Here is a 15,692-nt window from a genome sequence, read left to right as displayed (position 1 = left end):
TCTGTTGCCATGTTTAAGAAATCAAGCACAGCAGGCAGGATACAGGTATGGATAAGCAAGGACCTGCTGGTTAAATTGGGATGTAGGAAAGAAATGCATGGGCAGCTGAAGCTGGGACATGTGGCCATCTGGATGTGTCGAGATAGAATCAGGAAAGCCAAGACACAGACAGTGCAAGATAGACCTTGGCAATGGATGCAAAGAATAGCAAAAAAGGATCCTTTAGATACATTGCTGTGAAGAGAAAGGCCAGTAAGAGTACACCTCATCTCATAAATCAGAAGGGAGAACTAGATACAACAGACATGGAGAAGGCTGAGGTACTCAACAAGTTCTGTGCCTCTGTCTTCACTGGCAGTCAGGTTACCCCTGTCTGTCATGTCTCTGAACCTGTAGTTTGGGGATGGGGAGCAAAATCCCTCCCACTGTAAAAGAAGAGTTAAAAAAAAAGAAAGAGAAAATTCCTTGATCTGCTGGACATGTTCTTCTTGATGCACTCCAGGATACCTTTGGCCTTCTTGGCCACAAGGGTACACTACTGGCTCATGGATAGCCTGTTACCCACCAGGGCACCAATGTCCTTATCCTCAGAGCTTCTTTCCAGCACCTCATGCCTAATATGTACTGGTGTATGTGGTTATTCCTCCCCAGGTGCAGGACTCTACACATGCTCTTGTTGAAGTTTATCAGGTTCCTCCCTACCCAACTTGCCAGTCTGTCTAAGTCTCTTTGAATGGCAGCACAGCCTCCTGGTGTGTCATTTACTCCTCCAGGCTTTGTATCATCAACAAACATGCTGAGGGTGGACTCTATCGTCTCATGCAGGTCATTGACAATGATTTTGAACAAGATCTGACCCAGTATTGACCCTTGGGTAGCACCACCTGTTACAGGCCTCCAATTTGACACTGCACCACTGATCACAACCCTCTCAGCTCTACCAGACAGTCAGTTCTCAGTCCAACCCATCGTCTGCTCATCTGTCCCACATTTACTAAGCTTCATTAGAAGGATGTTGTGGAAGATAGTGTCAAAAGCCTTGCTGAAGTCAAGGTACACAACATCCACTTGCTCTCCCCTCATTTGCCCAGCCAGTGATGACATCACAGAAGGCTATCATGTTGGTTGAGCATGATTTCCACTTGATGAGTCTATCCCAGCCTTCACATCTCCATTCTTTGTTCCTAAGTACAAGGTCCAGCAGCACAGCTGTCCTTGTTGGCTCTGCCATCACCAGCATTAGCGAGTTATCAACCATTCACTGCAGGAAGATCCTGGACTGAATGTGTCTGACTGCTGTTTTTCCAGCAAATATCAGTGTGGTTGAAGTCCCTCATGAGAACTAATGCCTGAAACTGAGAGGTTACTTTCAGCTGGGAGTAGAAGGCTTCATCAACTTCCCCCTTCTCATCAGGTGGCTTGTAGTAAACACAAATGATGGTATCACTACATTAATCTACCCCTTAATTCTCACCCACAAACTCTTCGCTTGTTCATAATTTGTCTCCACGCAGAGCTCGATACATTCTAGTTGTTCTCTTACATAAAGAACAACTCCACCACTTCATCTTGCTGACTTGTCTTTCCTAAAACGTGCTAAAATGGTTCCTAAAAACCACCACTGACGGCATTCCAGTCATTCAAAGTGTCCTATAACATCTCTGAGATTGCAATGATTATGGTCCTGTAACTGCACACAAATCTCTAGTTCTTCCTGTTTATTCCTCATACTGCATGCACTGGTATACAGGCAGACTGATCCAGAGGGTGGCAAGCCTGCACATGGCAGAGGTGGGAACTAGATGATCTTTAAGGTCCCTTACAATTCAAGTCATTCTACTATTTTATTATTCAATGACAAGAAATATTTTGAACTGATAATACTAACTAAAATGCAAGAACAGTAAAGAATAATCTGGTGCAAAAATATTTTGATTAATTTATTAATAAATGATAGGAAGAGAAGGGGAAATGAAGAAGGATATCAAAACGCATCAGTTTGGGCTGTTCCTAAAATTATCTTATTTATTCAGATTTGGAGGGTACGTATTTATTCCACAATGCAAAAACTGTAACATTTTTGGCAGTCTACTAGTTGTTACTATGGGAGATCATATCGTATATTTTTTTGTTCACCGTGTGAAAGATTTCGAAACATGGTACAATGGGCAGCAGATATATTGGATATAAGAGTTAAAAATGAAGAATTAAGTAGGCTGGATTTATCAAATAAGAGTTGAGTCAATTAGCTAACAAGATTATTTTATTGTTAAAAAAAAAAAAAAAAAAAAGATTTTTGGAAAGACCCTGAACTTTTCCAAAGCTAACTTTAAGATGACAGCTGTGTTCAGTGGACAGGCTCTTCTATTTCATGGAGATATAGTAGTGACTACGTTTGCCAAAATTATTGTGTTCTTAATTGTAGATGAAAAATGTAAGGGTCTCTGTTTGCAATTTAGCTTTTGCAATTAGCACTGAAACAGCACGTAGTTGAAGACTAATTGGAATGTACTTAACTAGACCAGAAAATACTAGCTCAAAACCTTCTAAATATTGAAGGATAAATCTGTAGCATGTTAGCTGACAAATAAAGTTGACACAACAGATTGCAGATTCTTTTTTATTGTGCTGGTTTAATTTTAGACTAACTTGAGTGTTTCAACAGAGTTGCTGAGCTTTAGCTCAGATCGTTTTAAATTAATTTATTTGAAATAATGTGATTACAGATAAAATCAGGTAGAGAGAATACTCTTCAGCAGACTGTGACATGCCCTATTTGACTTAATCTTGAGCTTAATGAGTAGTGTGAATGTAAGCACAAAAGATTTGTGACAGATAGACACAAAGGTACAAATATATCTATAATCAGAGCATTATTATAATTGGTATGACTTCCTTGAAATCATTCCTGTATCATGTCTTAATTATTCCATGTAAAAGTATGAAGATTAGCTCTGTATATAATCCTTCTCTTTAAAAAGAAGTAGTAAGAATTAACATATAAGATCAACTGTAAAACCTTGGTCTTTTTTTTAATAACAGAATGAGAAAATGAACATTGTCAAGAGTGTTTTATACGACTATCTAATTTTTAATGCTTCCAAGAATTACATAGTAAAGAAGAAAGGCTGCACAGATGGATACTGACTTTATTATTTTATGAAACAAAACATCTCTTTTGTTAGGGCAAAAGTAAGAGGCTCTTTATTTGCATACATCTTAGAACAATCTGTTCAAGTTCTTCACTGACAAGTGACACTGGAACAAGTTCCCCAGGGGACTGGTCATGGCTCCAAACCTGCCAGAATTCAACAAGTGTTTGGGCAGTGCTCCCTGACATAGGTTTGACACTTAAACTGCTCTCTCTGGAGTCAGGAGTTGGATTTGATGATCTTCATAAGTGTGGGGACCTGTAGAGGAACCGACCCTGATGACCACCTTAGAGACAACTGATGTTCAAAATGCCTTTGGGCAGGACATGACATCAGATGATTGATTTAAAGGATTTATTAATGGCAGAAGCTATTTTGGCAGAAACTATTTCAACATAGTTATCTGCAATTGACTGAATGGTGCAGCAGGACATACAAACCAAGTTCAGCTTTAACTCTAAGGTTGTATGAGAGCAATAGTATATACAAAGAAAAGAGACTTAACAGAGCATCAGAACATGTGAACCAAGTTCAGTTTTAACCATAGCAATCAATATAACTGTAGGGCTGTATGAGAGAATAGAGCATATGGGAAAGAGAGAAAGAAAGGATAATAGGATGGGGTAAAAGAAAAGTCCAGATCACCATTCTGGGTTCCAGTGATGTTTCACATCTGGCTCCTTCAGATAACGAGTGCACACACAGCTCCTTGGGCTTGTATATTTTATAGTCCAGTTCACATATGCGCAGGGTTTACCTTAGTGGAGATTGGTAAAGAGCAGAGTTATGGCCAGAAAGAACAAAAGTCCTAACAAAATGAAGTTTTTAAGGAAACTGGATCTATTTTCAGTGGCCTTACATTCTACTCAGAGAGTATTTTTATCAGCATAGTTTATCAAGTTTCATGCTCATAAAATGTTTATTAAATGCTAATGTGGACTGTGTGGATCGTTCTGAACTGATTCAACAATCTCAGCAGTCTGAAACTGACTGTTATTGCAGTAGAAACCTTCTGCTTATTGCAATAGTCACTTTAAAAACAGTTACATTTTTATTTTCATGAAGAGTAACATAAAAATTCAGGAGGGTATTTAAAAATAATTGGAACATGATTTTAATGTATTGAAGTAATTGGAAAACAGCGATTTTCACACTCTAAGTAGACTAGTATGTTGTCAAATCAAGAAATATTGTGCTGAACAATTATATTTCCCAAATTCAGTCATCTCTATTAGCTACACATATAACACGCAGTTTACAAAAGAAATAATATAAACTGATGCAGTAAGTCCTACATTTGTTATTGGGAAATATAGATGCTCTTTGTGGTTTAATTTTAATGAAAAGAAGTCCTCTGGGAAGAAAATATTGGAAAAAATTACTCAAGATATTTGAGAATATTGAAGATTATGACAAAAATTCAGAATAAAGGTTCAATATCTTTACAGTTTTGCATTCTATATTGTGCAGCTTTACTTCAGTGGCTCCTAAATCCCTCATGTCAGCTTAATATCAAGTATTCTTATGTTTATAAATAAGAATTAATTATAAAATTAAAGAACATTAATTGTATAGTAATAATTATGTAGTACATGTTCCTAAGAATTATATTATTCTTTCTAATGTCAGTGATCGTTTGTTGTAATTATTTTTTAGCACCTCTATGCATATTATGGCAGGAGTTTAATTTCTCTGTTTCACTCTCATGCAGAACAGTAATGATCATCAAAAATATACTACTGTGTAGTTTGCGCAGTAGTCTTCATCTTTAATGGTGAGCTAGACTCAATCAAACATCAAAGCACTGATTAGAAGAAGAAGGAAAGATAACAAATTTTTCTTTCCATTCTAGAATGCTGGAACAGCACACGGCACAGAAAAATGTCAAGGCTTATTTGGTACACCCAAACATTTTATTAACATTGTCCATTCTTAATTTACTGCTCTAAATGTAGGATTGAATGAATAAATGTAAGTGGCATTTATCAGTTATTTATTCCGGGGAGAGCATCTTGCAATGTTACTTTTAGTGGTGCAGTAGTCATTACCATTTGTCCAATTTTCAGACTCAGATTTGCATCTCTACTAAATTTACTAAATTAAATCAAGAAGCCTAACAAAATGGATGAAAAATATAGGCATTTTTAACAGGAGTATTTTGGTACAAACAAATAAATTTGATTTATTTCTCAATCAAAGAAAAAAAATTAAAAGGGTGACTAAAAATTCCACTGTAGCTCTTACAGTTTTTTTCAAAGAGGTGTGAAAGTGCCAAATGAGCACATATATCTTATGACTTCTAGCAAGCAGTACTCTTTGACTTGTATCATTTTAGTAAAAGAGCCAAAGAGAATCAGAGAAGTATATAAATAAACAAATAATAGCAACAACAATTTGTTTGTAATAAGAACAAAAATTCCAATGAATATCTGTAATGTGTTACTCTTGGCTAGCAGTCAGTTGCCCACAGTTTCCACTCACTCATCCTCCTCATAAGGTCGGGTGGAGAAAATACTACCTAAAAACTGCTGGGGTGACATAAAGATGGAGACATCATTCATTAGTTACCATTATGGGAAAAATAGACTCAGAACAAGGAAGAGTAATTCAATTTATTGCAAATTAATAACAGACTGGAGCAGTTAAAAAGCAATTAAAAGCAAACTAAAATCTCCTTCCTTCCATTCTCCATCTACCTCCTCTCCATCCTGAGTTGCTTCTTCTGTCCTTGAGTTGATAAGGCATCAGAAGGCTATTACATAACAGACTAAGAATGAAAAGATGTTGCTAAAACAAGCCTGAGGAGGAAGTATGCCAGTGGAAACTGAGCGCAGTACAGAAATTCACTATTTCACAAATGAGATGACACGGCAAAGTAGCTATCAGGTTCCAGGCTTGTTGTGCTGCATTTTTGAGCTGTTATCACATGATATCTGTAATAGTCACATTTTCTCATGTTGTTCAGATTTCTGGAATACTTTAAGGTATTTCAACATGATTTTTTTTCCTCCTTAACTGTTGACCATAATATCTAGAGAGATTTCACTAATATTCCTGTTTCATTGCCTTGAATGGCTTTAGAAATTCATGTTCATAATTAAGTTTATGACAAAGGAAAATTACTTGTCATTTAAAATTGTATTTCTTTTGAGAGGCAATATGTTGATCTAAATTTATTAAACTGCAATCAGTATAAAAATCAACTAGAAAACGTGGTGTTCACTGATAGAAAAGTGATCCTTTTTTCCCAAAGTATGACTAAGAAATCTGAAAACAGAAAAGTCTGTACCTTGTTTTAATTACAATTTCTTTTAGTGCTTACTACCTGCTAATGCATGTTGTCACATACACACGGCATATATTTTAGAGACATACGGGAAGCACATTGTACCAGGAAAGCCTGAGCAAAGGAAGTGAACCTGGAAGGAAAGAAGGAAAGCAAACCATGCTAACACCTTGTTTTGCTTTTGCTATGTTATTTATGTCCTGACATTTTCCTCATGAAACAATATGTAGGCAAACATATATCTGTAACATCTTTTAGTTTTACTGTTAATGAGGTTAAAAATCATACAATCATAGAAAATCCTGAGTTGGAAGGGATCCAGATGGATCATTGAGTCTATCTCAAGGACCAACATAGGACCACTCAAAAATGAAACAATATGTCTGAGAGCATTGTCTAATCACTTATTGATCTTTGGTAGAATTGATACTGTGATACTGACCTTTTGAAAGTCTGTCTTTCCCAAAGCTGAAGAATAGTTTGAACAAAAAGTTAGGGCTTCATCCATCCTCCTGGCTTTGTCTCATCCTTTTTCTGAATTGTAAGAAATTATTTGATGTTGTAAAGCCTTGATTTTTGTTTTATGATATCTTTGCTTTCTGCAAAGTAATTGCCTACGGTCATAAAAAAAAAAAATTATCTTGGTCTTTTCCAGAAAAGGGACTATAAATAAGAGTTTATTCTACTATATAGAATGTTACACTCACTTAAACTCACTTTTTTTTCCCTATTCATTATACTGAATACCAAGGCAAGCATGAGAAAAAATCAAATGCAAACAGCTAGCCAAGTGTAAACTTGCTTTTCAGCACTAACTGCTTCATAAGTTCATTTCCAACTACAATCTACAAGTGGATATCTACCACTGAATCATTCAATTACAGAATAAATTAGCTGAGAAGAAACATTCTAGTGTATATCTCAGTTTAAATGTAGAGTTAATATCACATTTATATCTTTCCAGATAAAAGATCTCTGAGATGTTCTAAGGGTTTTATGAAACTCAAATGTTCATATAAGCTTTAGATTTCTGGTTAAGATTAATGCATTTTATAAAGGTTGCTCCTAGAGTAATGCCTCCTACATTAGCCTACAGCATCAGAGGCAGGTGGTGGTGGTATGGCAGTAGAGGTTGAACCTTTCCACCAACATTCCATTACATTTTGTTGTTGTGCAACTGATGGCAGCAAAGGGACAGTCTGACAAAATGATGTCTCACATGGAGATGCATATAAAGCAAAGGCGTGGAACTGAATTCCTCCATGTGGAAAAAATGGCACCCACTGACATTCATTGACACTTGCTAAACATTTATGGAGACCAGACAGTTGATGTTAGCACAGCAAAAGTTGGATTGCATAGGTAACATTTCCCAAGAAATTGTGCTATCATAGTAACTGTTAAATAATGCATCATGTCTGCTGGTGCAGATTTTTACAAGCCCAGCATGCACAACTGATTAAATGCATAGCTAATTGCAGTGAATATGTTGAAAAACAGTGTTTGTTTTTTTTACCGGGAAATATGCATTATTAAACTGTTTTATTGTGCTCTTTGTATATGTTGCTGTTTTCATGGAAATAAATAGAAGGCATTGCTTCCAGAGAAACCCATGTAATCCACAGCTTGCACTAAATTAAACTAACAAAGGTTTAGCTTGCAAAATACACTATGTAATTAAGGCTAGATCCTGCTCTGCTCTGCTACATAAAGTATGACCTTTGGTTTGGTATGTTTAAGAGAATTTCCAGCTGTTCGAGAAATTCCCCTTCATATTTCAATGGAAATAGATAACAACTTTCCCAGTAAGTCATACTTTAATGCTCTAATTGCCATTTCATAGAATCATAGATGGGTTGGAAAGGACCTTAAAGACCACCTAGTTCTAACCCCTGCCTGTGGGCAGGGCTGACACCCACCAGATCAGGCAGCCCAGGGCCCCATCCAAGCTGGCCTCAAATACCTCCAGCGATGCATCACCCACTGCTTCACTGGGTAATGTGTTCTAATGCCTCAACACACCATCAGTTAAATTTTCCTAATTCCATCTAATCTAAGTCTCCCCTCTTTTAGTTTAAAACCATTCCCCTTGTCCTGTCAAGTCAGACCATGTAAAAAGTCAGTCTCCTTCCTGTTTATAAACTCGTCTCATACTGGAAGGCTGCAATGTGATCTCCCCTGAGCCTTCCCTTATTTAGGAGTAACAAGCTGAGCTTCCTCAGCCTTTCTTCACAGAAGAAGTGCTCCATGCTTTTGATCACCTTCCTGACCAATCCAACAGCTCTGAATCTTCCTTGTGTTGGAGGCCCCAGACCTGGACACAGTACACCAAATGGTGTCTCACAAAGACAGAGTAGAAAGGAACAATCACTTCCCTTACCCTGCTGACCACCCCTCTTTTGATACAGCCTGGGATATAGTTGGCCTTCAGGCTACAAGGGCACATGTCTGGCTCATGACCAGCTTTTCATTCACCAGGACCCCAACTCCTTCTCTGCAGAGCTGCTCTCAAGGAGTTCTCCGAATCTGTAAACATAAGTGGGATCGCCTCAACCCAAGTGCAATACCCTCCCCTTGGCATTGTTGAACCTCATTAGGTTCACATGGATCCACTTCTCCATCTCATCCAGGTCCCTATGGATGACGTCCCTTCCTTCTGTTGTGTCGACTGTACCACTCATCTTGGTGTGATCAGCAGTTCTGCTGAGTGTGCACTCAATCCTTTTTCTGTGTAATTGATAAAGTTGTTGACAAGTGCCAGTCCCAAGACAGACCCGTGGGAGACATCACTCATCACTGGCCTCTGGTTGTATATATAGCTGTTGACCACAACTCTCTGGCTGTCACCATCCAACCTATTCTTTATCTACTGTAATGTCTGTTCCGTGATCTTCCCAGGCACAGGTGTTAGGCTCACTGGCCTGTATTTCCTTGAGTCTTCCTTTCTCCCTTTCTTAAAAGTGAGATTGATGTTTTCTTTCTTCCAGTCACCAGAGACTTCACCTGATAATCATGGCTTTTCAAGTATGATCGAGAGTGGCTTGGCAACCACATCAGCCAATTCCTTCCAGACTCTGGGATTCATGTCTTCTGGTCCTATAGACTTGTACACATTCAGTTTCATCAAGCAGTTTGGGACTTGCTCTGCTCTTACAGTCGGAGACAGGCCTAGAGAGAGAGGTAGGAGAGTTTAGAGATGCATGGTTAACCTGACTGCCAGTGAAGACTGAGGGAAAGAACTCCTTGAGTACATCTGCCTTCTCCATGTCTGTTGAAGCCAGTTCTCCCATCTCATTTATCAGAGGGTGCACACTCTCCTTTGCCTGTCTCTTCTGACCAGTATGCCTATAAAATCCCTTCTTACCTTTTTTCACATCCCTCCCCAAGCTGAATTCTGTCTGCACCTTGGCTTTTCTGATCCCATATTGGCATGTCCAGACAGCATCCCTGAATTCTTCCCAGGCCACCCATCCCTTTTTTTGCTGCCTGTATCTGTCCTCAGTTTGACTAGCAGGTTCTTTGTTTTTCTGCCTCTTCTACTTGATTTCCTATTCTGGCGGTTTGAGTGCTCATGTGCTTTCAGAAAAGTTTCCTTAAAATATTTCCAGCTCTGTTCCATTCCCATGTTCCTAAAGAGAGGTTTCCAAGGGATCTCATCCAATAGTTCCTTTAACAGCCAGAAGACCCCTCCGCTGAAGTTCAGGTGCAGCCTCCTCTCTTCGTCATCCCATATTCCTCAAGATCATGAACTCAACCAGATCATGGTTGCTACAGCCCAGAACAGCTTCAGTGTTAACCTCTTTAATGGTCTGCTCTGCATCAGTGAGCACAAGGTCCAATAAGGCTTCCCCTCTAGTTGGTCTGTCCAATACCTGGACCAGAAAGTAGTTCTCAGAAGACTCCAGGTGGCACTGTTTTCCCAGCAGACACCTGTGTGATCCAAACTCATTCCCCATCAAGATAAGAGCAAGTACTGGTGAGGCCACACCTCGAGTACTGTGTCCAGTTTTGGGCCCCTCACTGTAAGAAAGACATTGAGGCCCTGGAGCGTGTCCAAGTGATAAAGCTGGTGAGGGGTCTGGAGCACAGGCCTTATGAGGAACGGCTGAAGGAGCTGGGATTGTTCAGTCTGGAGAAGAGGCTCAGGGGAGACCTTATTGTTCTCTATAACTACCTGAAGGGAGGTTGTAGTGAGCTGGTGGTCGGCCTCTTCTCACATGTGACTAGTGATAGGACTAGAGGGAATGGCTTCAAGCTGTGCCAGGGAAGATTCAGGCTGGATATCCAGAAATACTACCTCTCTGAAAGAGTGGTCAGGTACTGGAATGGGTTGCCCAGAGAGGTGGTGGAGTCACTGACCATGGAGGTGTCCAAGGAACAAGGATGTTTTGCTGAGGGACATGGTTTAGCGAGAACCATTGGTGATGAGCGAATGGTTGGACTGGATGATCCTGTGGGTCTTTTCCAACCTTAGCAATTATATGATTCTATGATTCTAAGTATGGTGCTTCTTGTAGCTGAAGTAAGAAGGCCTGGTCAACAGGCTGCCCTTGATCAGGTGGCCAGTAGTAAATTCCGACCACCAAATTTTCTTTATTGGTCTGATCCCTTATTTTAAACCACAAGCTGATAATGACTGTTTCTCAGAGGCAGCTCTTCACAATCTATTCACTTCTTAACACAGAGGACAAATTCCCCACCTCTCTTACCCTGCCTAAAACTTGTAGCTCTCAATCATATCCATTTCTATATCATAGAATAATAGAATGGCCTGGGTTGAAAAGGACCACAGTGATCATCTTGTTTCAACCCCCCTGCTATGTGCAGAGTCGCCAACCACCAGACCAAGCTGCCCAGAGCCACATCCAGCCTGGCCTTGAAAGCCTCCAGGGATAGGGCATCCACAACATCCTTGGGCAACCTGTTCCAGTGTGTCACCACCCTCTGTGTGAAAACCTTCCTCCTAATATCCAACCTAAACCTCCCCTGTCTCAGTTTAAAACCATTCCCCCTTGTCCTATCACTATCCACCCTTGTAAACAGCCTCTCCCCTTCCTGTTTGTACGCTCCCTCCAAGTACTGGAAGGCCACCATGAGGTCTCTCCAGAGCCTTCTCTTCTCCAAACTAAACAAGTCCATTTCCCTCAACCTTTCCTCATAGGAGAGGTGCTCCAGCCCTCTGATCATCTTAGTGGCCCTCCTCTGGACCCAATCCAAGAGCTCCACATCCTTCCTGTACTGGGGGCCCCAGACCTGGATGCAGTACTGCAGATGGGGCCTCACAAGAGCTGAGTAGAGGGGCACAATCACCTCCCTCTCCCTGCTGGCCACCCCATTTTTAATGCAGCCCAGAACACAGTTGGCCATCCGGGCTTCAAGTGCACACTGCTGGCTCATGTCCAACTTCTTGTCCAGCAGGACCCCCAAGTCCTTCTCCGCAGGGCTGTTCTCAAGGAGATCTTTCCCCAGTTTGTATAAATACCTGGGATTGCCCCAACCCAAGTGCAGCACACTGCACTTGGCCTTGTTGAACCTCATCAGGTTTTCATGGGCCCACTTCTCCAGCCTGTACAGGTCCTTCTGGATGGCTTCCCTTCCTTCTAACGTATCAACTGCACCGCTCAGCTTGGTATCATCTGCAAACTTGCTGAGGGTGCACTCAATGCCATCGCCTGTGTCATTGATGAAGATGTTGAAGAGCACTGGTCCCAAGATTGACCCCTGAGGGACATCACTTGTGACCGGCCTCCACTCTGACACAGAACCATTGATCACAACCCTTTGGCTGCATCCATCCAATTCCTAATCCACTGAACAGTCCATCCATCCGATCCACACTTCTCCAATTTAGAGAGAAGGATGTGGTGAGGGATCATGTCAAAAGCCTTGCAGAAGTCCGGGTAGATGACATCCACCACCCTTCCCCCGTCCACTAAAGCCGTCACTCCATCATAGAAGGCCACCAGATTGGTCAGGCACGATCTGCCCTTGGTGAAGCCATGCTGGCTGTCTCAGATCACCTCTTTATCCTGTCTGTGCCTTAACATAGCTTCTAGGAGGATCTGCTCCATGACCTTCCCAGGTATAGATGTGAGGCTCACTGGTCTGTAGTTCCCCGGATATATCTTATATCCATTTGTGCAGGTGCAGAGATCCTGATACTAACTCCTGAATCACAGAATCACAGAACTGTAGGGATTGGAAGGGACCTCAAGAGATCATCGAGTTCAATCCCCCTGCTAAAGCAGGTTCCCTACAACAGGTGGCACAGGTAGGTGTCCAGATGGGTCTTGAATATCTCCACAGAAGGAAAGACCCCAGTCTCTCTGGGCAACTTGTTCCAGAGCTCAGGCACCCTTACCATAGATTATTTCTCCCACATGTTTGTATGGAACTTCTTACTTTCAAATTTTGGGCCATTGCTTCTTGTCTTAACACCATGCACTACCAAGAAGAGTCTGGCCTCATGCATTTGCCCCCCATCTCCCTTTAGAGAGTTATAAATATTTATCAGATCCCCCCTCAATCTTCATTTCCCCAGGCTGAACAGAACCTGGTCTCTCAGCCTTTCCTCATAAGCAAGATGCTCCAGGAACTTCATCATCTTTGTGACCCTCTGCTGGACTTCTAGGAAATCCATGTGTTTTTGTTCTGGGGAGCTCAAAACTGGACATAGTATTCTAAATGTGGCCTCACCAGGGCAGAGTAGAGGGAGAGGATCATCTCCCTCAACCTGCTGCCACACTCTCTCTCATGCATCCCAGGATACCACTGGCCTTCTTGGCCACAAGTGCACACCACTGCTGGCTCATGTTCAACCACATGAGCCATGGTCTTTTATCTAGTTGGTAATGAAAGACATTAAAAAGAACTTCAGATCCCATAAGGTCTGTGTGGTAGGGTGGAGGCGTAGGTTAACTGAACAACAGCAGGACCAGGACTCCTCCAGGATCTAATATTGAGGAAAATGATCTGTAGAAACAAGACTCAGTTGTCTGTTGCAAGAACACCTACTTAAATGTTTTACTATTTGTTTACTATATTTTGTATACATACTTTACATCTGTGACAAGTATGACTAACACTAAAAGGCAACAAAAAATATTGCTGCTGGTAGTGTTTTGTTTAGAACACTACAGAGGAGTGAGTTTTTAAATTTCATCTTTTATGCTCCAAATTCTTCAGCCTCCATTTTTTAGTTCTTGAAATTGGCCTTGTTTGCAGTGAAATTGTTAAGACTGCCTGATCTGCAGTTACTAACAAGTAAATTAAGATCACTTGAGAAGAAGTCAGCATCTGAGAAAGCATAGGTTTGCTGTACAGATGTGTGCAGTCTATCAAGGAATCTGCAAAATATTCTTTGTGTTTTGGCAGTCCCACAGACTAGAGTTACATCCAATGAAAGTAGTACTGTCTGCAAAGAACATAGACCAATAGATGGCCTGTCATCTTCCCTTTATATCTTCCTTTGAAATAATGCCTACATGCTGAAAAGTTCTAAAGTTGTTATTTCAAAACAAAATCCGATGTAATAGAAAGTAAAAAAGTGTAGCAAAGAACCAAACAAAGGAATAAACTTCCTAAACAAACACAAGTAAGAAATGCTTGAGCTTCTTCAGTCTTTGAACAATTTTTTTTTTTTCAGTTACAGTTCTCTTTTTGAAGCTGACCCTATTAAAAAAAAAAAAAATGCACAGCAGACAAGGGGCTTTTCTGAACTGGATAGTTTTTAGGTAAGATTCCTGAGACAGGAAAGTGATCAACGTTTGAGAACAGCTCAAGGCTGACAGCTTCCAAAAGTTGTGATAAACAACTGACTTTAAGGCAGCTACAAGCATTTCCAGAATTTTCCATCTGAACCTTTTGCATTGCAGTCATTAACTTGTGCTTGAGTAGTGGTTATTTGGATGTTATGTTGCATTATCAAGGGGATTATAAAAGCCTTTTGAAACCAGCATGTTCTACTTTACACTGTAATAACCTCATCAGTGTTGTACCAATCATCACTAGATTCATTTTTGCCATGGAAACTAATTTAGCTTGCTTGGAGAATTCATAATAGCATTTTTCATTGCTTGCTTTTCTTTCTAAAATGGTGACTTGAAATTTGGCAAACGGGAACCTGTGTAAAGGACTTTTAGCAAACTGAATATTCAAGTTTTATTAGTATTATCATAGGTGTTATAAAAGAGCTAATCTTTTACTTTCTCAGTACAGAGAAAGAATAATTTTCTCTTCTTGGTGAGGACATATAGGACATTAGGATAAGCCTCTTTATTAAAAGAACTTCAGTCCATGAAACTTGGATTTTAGAAAAATTAATAGATACTAAGAAAAAAATATTATTCACTGGAAGTACTTAGGTAAGAAATCCAGAAATGAAATTAGAATCTAAGTCTTAATTTGGAAGATAAATATTCTCACCAAACGCTTGCAAATGGATTTGTGACCTTGGTTAGGGGATCACTTCTAGACATTGCTGTCCCCACTTGGTTCCTGGATTTTAGGCATCTGTGTATTTTATAGTCTTGAAAGAGGATATTTTCTTTGTCCAGGTGATTACTGTTAAAACAGAGTGGATCAGTCAGCAATGTAATGTCTTTGATGACAGTATGCTGTGACCTTCTCTTCAGAGAACAAAGAATTTTGCTAGATGCCTTCAGTTTCAGATCAAAAGAGTTTTGCAAGTGGTCTCTCTCTGCCATGATTCCAGGACATTTTTGTTCAGATAACGATCTCACAGTAGTGGTTTCAGGCTCTATTTTTCCAAATTACATCAAGTGAGACTTCAACCAGCACTATTAGTGGTCTGTAAAAAATTAAATTTTCTGATTTACAATGAGTTAGTGATCTGGCACTCAGAAGGACTGTGTAATAAATGGAGCATTCAGTTGAGAGCATAATTTATTGAGAGGAAAGCATGATCAGTCAAAAACTCCAGCTTCTCTGCCAATCTGTTTTCAAATTAACCCACATAAAAGTATGATAAGGTTAGAAAAAGCCCGTGTTTAACGATGCCTTCCTTTTGAAACTGTATGCATCCTATAACTTGTAGGACTTTATTAAAATATCTTACATCCTTTAAGGGTGAAATAAGTGATTTATGTTCAGTAATTACTCTTGCTCTCTGACAGTCTTCAGATCTTGTTGAAGCACTTATTTTAAAAGGCTGATGGCTACCTTTAGTACACTTGCAACACATAGAAAATAAGACCTTTGGTCCTTAAAGACCTCAAGCTCACTATGTGCCTAGA

This window comes from Gallus gallus, chromosome Z (genome assembly GCF_016699485.2).
Source record: "Gallus gallus isolate bGalGal1 chromosome Z, bGalGal1.mat.broiler.GRCg7b, whole genome shotgun sequence".
In the NCBI taxonomy this organism is placed as follows: domain Eukaryota; kingdom Metazoa; phylum Chordata; class Aves; order Galliformes; family Phasianidae; genus Gallus; species Gallus gallus.
Note: the sequence above shows the minus strand (reverse complement) of the source record.